Here is a 9,180-nt window from a genome sequence, read left to right on the forward strand (position 1 = left end):
ACTGATGTTAACCGTCAGGATGCCGGATGAGTATGAAGCCACTTATCCTAAGGATGGAGGGCAATACGGCGACCGATGCCCCTGTCAGATTTGTGACCCTTTTTGCCGATTTCTTTGGCCTCGGCAATTTCCGGTCGTCGTTAACAGTGTTTATGGTGGACTTGCTGGAGTATTACAAGATCCATATCTCCCAGCTCAGCCCATTGGGGATGGTTCGTGCTCGCCATTTCGAGTACTATTTCTGATCCCAGGATATTGAGCCGACGATGTAGCATTTCCGTCGGTTGTACCAGTTGCAAGCCCAACTAGGTTTTTATTCCTTTCAACTCTGCGTAGGTGCATTCAAAATTCTGGTGCAGCCTCCAAAGGATTTTAACTAGTGGAAATCGAAGTTCTTTTACATGTAGGAAGCTGCGGTTGCGTATAAGCAGCATTTTCGGAGTGTGTTTGTAAACATTCCCAAGGAGAAGATACCCACTCCTACTTTAGAAGCGCATGAGTGGTATCAGGGGCTTCAGGCAGTTCCGTTGGTTGGATTGACCAACAAGGAGTTGCAGTATCTTCGTATGATGTTGCGATGGAAACCGGGCAGCAAAAAAAGCTTGTCTGCAAAGAAAAGGATCAAGGTAATTGCTTTCAACCCGTTTTTTTCTATTTACAACTATCTTATTGTTGTTGACCTTGGTCTTGCGGATTCGTAGTGGTGCGTTTCTGGCGCTCGTTTGCGGCAGATAGTGAACTGAAGAACACCACGAAGGAATGTGGTGAAGGAGAGGAAGGGTGGTATGAGACCACTGTTATGAACTTCCGGGTTCCAGACCCGGTCGCGCTTAATGCTCCTCCGCCGTAAGGGCTAGGTAAGTAGCAATCTGGCTGTTGTATTCTAACTTCCCAGTTGTTCTTATAACTCGGAGAATGTTGTGCTTGCCGTAGGTGTGCTTGCTGCCCTAGGAGACCACCCCGCAGCCGCGGTTGGTGGTAAGGCAGGTGTGAAAACCGCAGGTGCGGTTGTGACTAAGGCCGGCAAGGCCAAGAAGCCAGAAAACTTGTTACCATTCCGGTAAAGCAGGTTACATCAGGTACCTTTCGCCCCAGAATAGCAAAATCTGAAGATTACGTCTTAATGTCTGATGTGCTTAAAATACAACATATAAATTATATCAGATACGACGTAAAATCAACCCTTTTTCAATGCTAATGTTGGAAAAAGCCTGTTTCTTTGTTCCTTTTTTATTAACAGGGTTAAAAGAGTGTAAATGCACAAAAGGAGCAAAATAACAGCAAAAACCAACATAAAATACAATGAAGAAGGATTGACGCAACTCGCAAAGCACCCATCCACATCCAAACCAAAGAAATAACAAAATCAGAAGCTTTGGCACGAGACCGTGCTCACCTAGCATGGGCCGTGCCAGGTGGGAATTCTCTGCAGAAGAAAAAGACACCAACAAAAGACAAATCCAAAGCTCAACAAGGGGCCATGCTAAGGATGGGGCGTGGTCAACTCTAAGATTTTCAGAATCTGAGATAGTACAAGTACATTGGCCACGGGCCGTGCCGTTGACACACGGGGCCGTGTTAGTACGAGGTCTGACACTGCAGTTAATGAAGAGGAGAGTGACTGATGGCCACGGGGCTGTGCCAGGCGGGCACGGGCCGTGGTGGATGTTCTGTTTTCAACTATAAATAGGGAGGCTTGGTTTCATTCCAAACCATCCCTTGGCAAACCACTTCTCTCTCACTTGCCACCACTCCACCACCACTACAACACCATTATCCACCACCATTATCCATCTTCCATCATTTAGAGTGTGTGTAGTAGTCTCGGGATCTAAGATCGATAGTAAGAGTAGTTGTCAAACAAAGGCCATGCTTGGCTAAACTCTTACATCACTTGGTGAAGACAAATCTTTTATGTATTTCTTTTTTGATTTCCAATCTTTGGCAACTTTTTAATTGGGTATGTATTAATGACTTTAATAACTAGTTTTTTTATATTAAAGGCAAATTTATCTAATCATTCTTCATATGTTGTTGATTCACATATTTGTGTCTTTACGATCTATATAAAGCGCGTTATTGCCTGGAAGGGGGTTAGAAGGGTGGTTGGGTAAATCTTATGTCTCATTCAGTGTATAGATCCTACGAGAACCTGGTTGAAGCTTAGTAACACTTCACGAGTCGGACGGGCTCTACCCACCAGACAGGAGAACTGCCAACCGCTTGAATCCCTTATTTATAAACTACTATTAAAACTTTAAACCAACCCTGCGAGGACTGTATCCCTGCTTACTCAGACCAAAGGGTTGAGGGTGATCGCTGCCTGGAAGGGGGCCCACCACTTTTCTCATTAATAACTTACTTAATTATCTTTCAATAATCCGACCTTGCGGGACTGTATCCCTGGTGACTCAGACCAATAGGTTGAGGGCAGTGTCGCCTTCACAAGAGGGGCCTACCACTATAACTAAGATAATCTCATAAAATGCCCAAAGTGCGGAAATCATCAAAGGATACATGAAAGAGGAGTCGGAACCCAGTGATTCCTTCTTGTATATCTGTTTTTCCTTTATTTTTTTATTTTTACTTTTTAGTTATCTTTTTTATAACTTCAAATTTTTTTCTTCAAAGTTTGGTTCAATTAGATGTTGACGATAAGCCAGTATTAAAAGCTCTTGTGTGCTAAGACAACCTCAGTATCTGGCCATCACTATACTACGTCCGCGATGGGTGCACTTGCCCTAACGTGTGTGTAGAGTGATAGTAGAATATTGTGTTTTATAAATTTAAAACTTGAATCGGCGAGTAAAAGGAGATAAAAATATACTAAAAAAGATATACACACCCGCACACGTCAAGTTTTTGGCGCCGTTGCCAGGGACACAAGGATTTTAAAAAAGCTTAAAATTAGCGGCCTAATCAAATTCTAACATTTTTTCAAAACTGTGCGCGCGTTTTTAAAATTTTTCTGTTTACAGTCGGTTTAACACGGGGCCGTGTTACTGGGACACGCCCCCGTGCTGCAAGTTTTTCTTAAAAACTTTTTAAACGCCCAAATACAGAATTGCCCACGGGGCCGTGCCAGTTCAGCATAGGGTCGTGGTCAATCGTCTGTTAAATTTTTTGCTTCTGTTTTTTGATCCCGAGGCTCGTTATTCTTCTGGGTATCTTCCAATACAATGGATTACTACTCAGAAAACTACACCTACTATATTGAGGATGATTATGAGGAATCTTATTGTACCAGTTGCGGAGAATCCCATTCGGTAAAACATTGTTACCTTTTCAAACCATCAACCTCATACACCACACCGAGTTCTTCATACACTACTTATGAGGAGCCAAGGTTTGAGCTCCCAAAGTCAAACTTTGATTAGGATGTCAATCCATTTGAAACCTACGACACACCACCAACTATCACTCCCAAAGCCGAAAGAGTCATACGAAGTCTCAAAAATCTAGAACTCTTAATTAAGAGATCTCGTGAAAAAGAAGAGCCTATTTGTAGTAAAGAGGTAATAATTGAAGAAAATAGAAGAACAAAATGAAAAACTCACGCATGAACCAAACCAAGAAGAAGGTAAGTCTAAAACCAACGATTCTAAACTAGATCAAACTTTTTCAGAAATTCACGTTTTACAACCTTCCTTTGAAAATCATTGTTTGGTTTCTTCACATGCTAAGTTTTTAAAAGGGTTAAACACTTCTACCAAAATCGAAGAATTAGTAAGCGTCACGTTAAAAAATGATCAAACTTCACTAATAAAAGATGAATACCATGAAATAAACATAAGACCGGTACCATGTTTTTTTCAAAACATCTTTGTTAGTAACGTGCTAATTGATAAAAATCTTTGTGTTAACATAATGCAAAACTATATTTTCGAAAATTGGGTACTGGTGATTTTTCTCCTCTTAAAATTCTTGTTTTTCTCTCTAAACGTAAAACGATTAATACCACGGGAATGGTTGGAGATGTCCTAATTCAAACAAGTCAAGCGGTAGTCCCAACCGACTTTGTCATCTTAGATGATAACCCCATCATGTTGGGACAACCATTTCTAAAATCCCATCAAGCCTTAACCCAACGGAAGCAAAACAACCTACCACTTCAATTATTGGCCGACAAAAGGTATGTTAATCTTGACCAATCAATGAAATATCTAATTCATGATGACGACCCCGTAATTGAAGATGAAGCAGAGCCACCCAATACGGAAGAAGAAGAAGAAGCATTCGTCGAAGAGGAAGTAGCCATAGAACAAACCTTTTCGGTCATCGACCTTAATAAAGAAGAAAATAAGCGGTCACTTGAAGACCCACCGCCACTTGAACTCAAGGAACTACCTAAATGTCTAGAATACACATTCTTAGACGAACATGGTAAGCTCCCCGTCATCATTTCTTATAAACTAACACTTTTTAAAAAAGAAAAATTAATAAAGCTTTTGAAAAAACATAAAAATGCAATCGTGTGGAGGCTCATGGATATCAAAGGCATTAATCCATCCATGTGCACCCACAAAATTTGGATGGAAGATGACTATAAAACGGTAATACAACCATAACGTAGGGTAAATCCAAACGTACAAGAAGTGGTTAAAAACGAAGTCATCAAACTACAAGATGCCAGACTTATCTATCCTATCTCCAACAGTCCACGGGTAAGTCCCGTCCAAGTAGTTCCAAAGAAAGGAGGTATGACGGTAATAACTAATGATAAAAATGAACTTATACCAACGAGAACCGTCACCAGATGGAGGGTTTGTATCGACTATCGTAAGTTAAATGAAGCGACAAGGAAAGACCACTTTTGTGACAACTAGCACCAAACCGGTAATTTCCGTACAATTTAATTAATACTTGATAACTGCAATTATGTGCTTACATGTCAACATTGTCTGATTACATACTATACAAGTGAATTCATGCATGTTTTATACTACAAGAATTACTTTATGATAGCGTTGCGTCAGAAATACTAGTAAACTCACCGGTAAGACACATTGTTCAACAATTCTGCAGAAAGCAGTTAGACAATAGAATTGGGGCCTAGGTGTAGGTCCAACGACAAGAATACATTAAAACCCAAGAGTACATACAAGGGTTAACCTATAGACTTTCCGGAAGCTAAATCACGCACTAAAAAGCACCCGAAACACACTTTAAATGTTGAATTTCACATATTTCAGCAAAATTCAGCATTATAACAAGATTATACTAAGTAAAAAGATGACAAATTGATCCAGAATACTTTTCGAAGTGTCGGGAATTGAAAGTATCACAAAAGAATACTTAAAAGACACTAAACGGTGCAATTTAGCACTTTAACGAACCGGTATTTAACCGAGCAACCGGACATTACCCGGAACATCAAAATATACTAGAAGCATTGTTTTAATGTTTCTGAGCTAGCTATGGTCCCCGAACACCATAACACCCCTTAAAAAATAATAACACATCAAGTCCCTAAACTTTACACTTGAAGACTAACTTAATTATGTAACTAGAGATTGGAATTTACATTTAACCCCCCCCCCTCTAGTTGGGACGGTCATGAAGTGGGCCCCCATCAAAATCTTTGCTAAATCCCACTAAATCCTCTAAAAATCTTGCCAAGATATCATGTGATCTTATAAGATCTCAAAAGATTTGTAGGAAGATATGCAAGTACTATAAGAAGATATGAACACACTACATCTCACTTCACACACACCACACTTCATCTTCTTTCACTTTCTCCCCCCACCTACGGCCGATCCTTGTCCCACACACCTCCACCATTTTCAATTCAAGCTCGTGCAATCCAAGGTTATCACAAGGTGTAATGTGCAAGATTAGAAGGTTTGGTGCTTGAAGTACTCGAAGGACCTCCTTTGTGTGCTTTTATCCCCTCCATATTCTCCATTGTTCTTCCCTAGCTTGAAGCTAGTAGTAAGAATCTTATTAACCTTGTTTACTTCCATTTTTGCTTGGTTAAAAGATATATTATGTTGAAATAACAAGAACACTAAAAGACTTGAACTTGAATCTTGAAACATAAGATGAAATATGATGATATAAAGATAATATGATATTGTTTAGTGCATGAATAATGTTGTTTGTTGATTTCTTGAGATGATGATGTTAATCATCACATGAAGCTTGCTAGATGATGTTTAAACACTTAATCTAGCAAGTGAGAGCATGATCATGTAACAACATATGATGATCATCTTCTAGTGAACACATGAACTTGATAAATAAAAATGATTTCTTATAAATCAATGATCAAAGTGAGCTAGTAAACTTATAGATCCAATATTTATGAATGATTTTCCAAGAAAACCAAGTTCAAAATATGATTTTTAAAAGATCATGGTTTTTACTAAACTTACACTATCTTTGGCGATGAAATAAGTGTAAAAACACTAGAGAAACAAGAAGATGTTATAAATAAATATTTTTGTGAAATGTGATTCAAGTTGTAAATGACTAAATCTTTTAATAAAGTGATTTACAAACAAATAACCATGTTTTTAAGGGTAACTAGACCTACTAAATAACATGGTAAGTCACTACAAGTTTTTACAAAAGCTTCAAGTTCATGATGTAGTGTAGTTTACTTGATGTTGACACTCGGAAAATGTTGAATAAGTTGATGATTGTTGTGATGATTTTAAAAGAAAATAAACACATGTTTAGAAAAGATAGGAAACCTCCATTTTTAGGGGAAACTATGTCAATTTTTTTATAAATTTTGACACTTAGAAAAATATAAGTTTGGTGAAACTTATTCCCTAAAAATATTTACCAAGGTTTCCCTAATTTTTGTGAAAGCTTCAAGTAAAGAAATGATGATTTCTTCAAGATAAAAATTGATATTAAGTATGAATATTTTTGAGAAAAATATATATATTTTTTGATCACCAAATTTTGTGCTAAGTGTATGTAGTATGTATTATACGTGATAGTGTATTAGGACTTGAAAATACACTAAGTACTCCCAAGGAGTAGAAATACAAAATACACATACAACATGCTTAGACAAATACAAGAGAATATATTTATGAAAACATATTACTTGATAGAATAAATAACTTGGACAAGTTATGAACAAGAAATGAAGATTGAGACAAAATACATAATTCGGATGAAAAATACAAGATACTTATATTTATTTTTGAGAAAATAATATAAGTAGGACACATAGTTAAAAATATAAATTATTTTTAACACAAGAACAAATATATAAAAGATGGTGACTTGTACTTGTGCGATACAAGTCTAGTGACTAATGTTAATAAAACACGTTTAGGTTACGACGCTAGATAAGCAAAAACCGGTGAAGTTCACGGCGCAAGGAACACAAAGTTGTGAGTTCATGCTCCCCCTTTTCTTTTAACTGTTTTCAATTTTACAACTTCGAGGGTGAAATACATGTTACAAATGTTACAATGTTTACAAATGGTATGATGGATACAAGAATTGAGGATTAATACGAGAAATCGTGTCACGAATAGGGTACCATAAGCACCATTAATCGTGTACATACTAAGACCGCAGAACAAAGGTTAGATCTAACGGGTTTTCGGGCAGCCATACTCTTGGTGAAAACTAGTACCGAGTAGTGCTTTTGTGTCCCCGTCGTGAATCGACAACTAGAAAAATGCCTATGGTTTGGATGCTTCCTATGTCGTGTCACATGTTAATGGCCTTGTAACCCATTAACAACCTTGATACATACAGAAATACGTGATTTATACAAGATACATACCATGTTTTTCATACAAAGTATACAAACGTTCAAAACAAGAACTGCATGAATTCACACCAACAGTATGTTGACGTTTTTCCAAAAACTCACATGTATTTCAGGTAACTAAAGTGGATGTGCGCACGGTCTTACTCTTGCTCGTGGATGTGGTTTATGTTTGCTTTTGAATAAAGTTGTAAAATGTTTCAGACAATTTGCTGTCTCGTGATGTAAACACTTAAACTATGATTCTCAGTTATGTAATGTTTTGCGTTTGGAGTTATTTTTACGAGCATTGTCACACCAAAGCCACGAAGAACATACAAAACGTGATGGAAACGTCGGGCAGTGTTGTAACAGAATTAATTGTTTCAAATCCATGGCAATTGAAGTTTCATTTTATTAATCAAACATGAAAGTTTACATTGTTTTAAACAAGAACCAAAGAGTACATAACATAAATGAACTAGTTCTTGTCTCGTTTTAAGTCACTAAGGCACAGGTCCGCCTAAGTATGTCTTGATAAGTCCTATGCATCATCTCCTGAAAACACATGTGAAAATAGGTATGTCAGCATAAAAATGCCTGTGAGATACATAGGTTTTGTGAAAACAGAATTCATGACTTATGTTTGAGAAAATGTTTAGTCATGAACCTTGTAATTTGTTTTGTCTTGTCTTGTAAATCATTTGAAAAACGATAAGATCAGATGATATGTTTAAATAAGAGAATAATGTATGGTTAAATGAATAACCATGTAAAATGAGTTTGTATAAGATAAGTTGTTTGTAAATCAATGTCTAGTGAAAAGTATGTTATTTGTATAAAATGTTATATGTCTCGAATTGAAATGATTCAAATAACGCTACGATATGTAATACCATACAAACACTTATATATAGGAAGTACCAGCGGCGTATCCACCGTGCTTGTATCATATTGCATACGCCTCGTTACTTAAATCACTTGGTCAAACCAAACCATCAAGATGAAATGTTTAACAATCGTAGAAATGGTTATGTATAGTCAAATGTCTATTGTCAAATGCAATTCATGTCAACAGATACAACCGGTTCGCACGGTTCAATAGTTACAAATGGTTCGTATAATCAAAGGGTTAAGACGGTTCACATAGTCAAATGGTTACAACGGTTCAAAATGTAGTGTAATGTGTTCATATGCTGGATGAGCATATGCAACAGAAATGCAATGTAAAACAATGTACTAAGTATGCACACAATGGGCGTACATAGCATGAAATCATGTACTATAAATGTACTAATAAACGTAGCAAGCATGTGATATTGAAATCATGTACTATAAATGTACTAATAAACGTAGCAAGCATGTGATATGAAGGCAAGAAAAGCATGAGAGTAGCAAGTAGGCACATGTGTTTCACCCCAAAATAGTTTGGAAAACAGTAAAAGAGGGGTATATGTACT

Source organism: Helianthus annuus, chromosome 11 (genome assembly GCF_002127325.2).
Source record: "Helianthus annuus cultivar XRQ/B chromosome 11, HanXRQr2.0-SUNRISE, whole genome shotgun sequence".
In the NCBI taxonomy this organism is placed as follows: domain Eukaryota; kingdom Viridiplantae; phylum Streptophyta; class Magnoliopsida; order Asterales; family Asteraceae; genus Helianthus; species Helianthus annuus.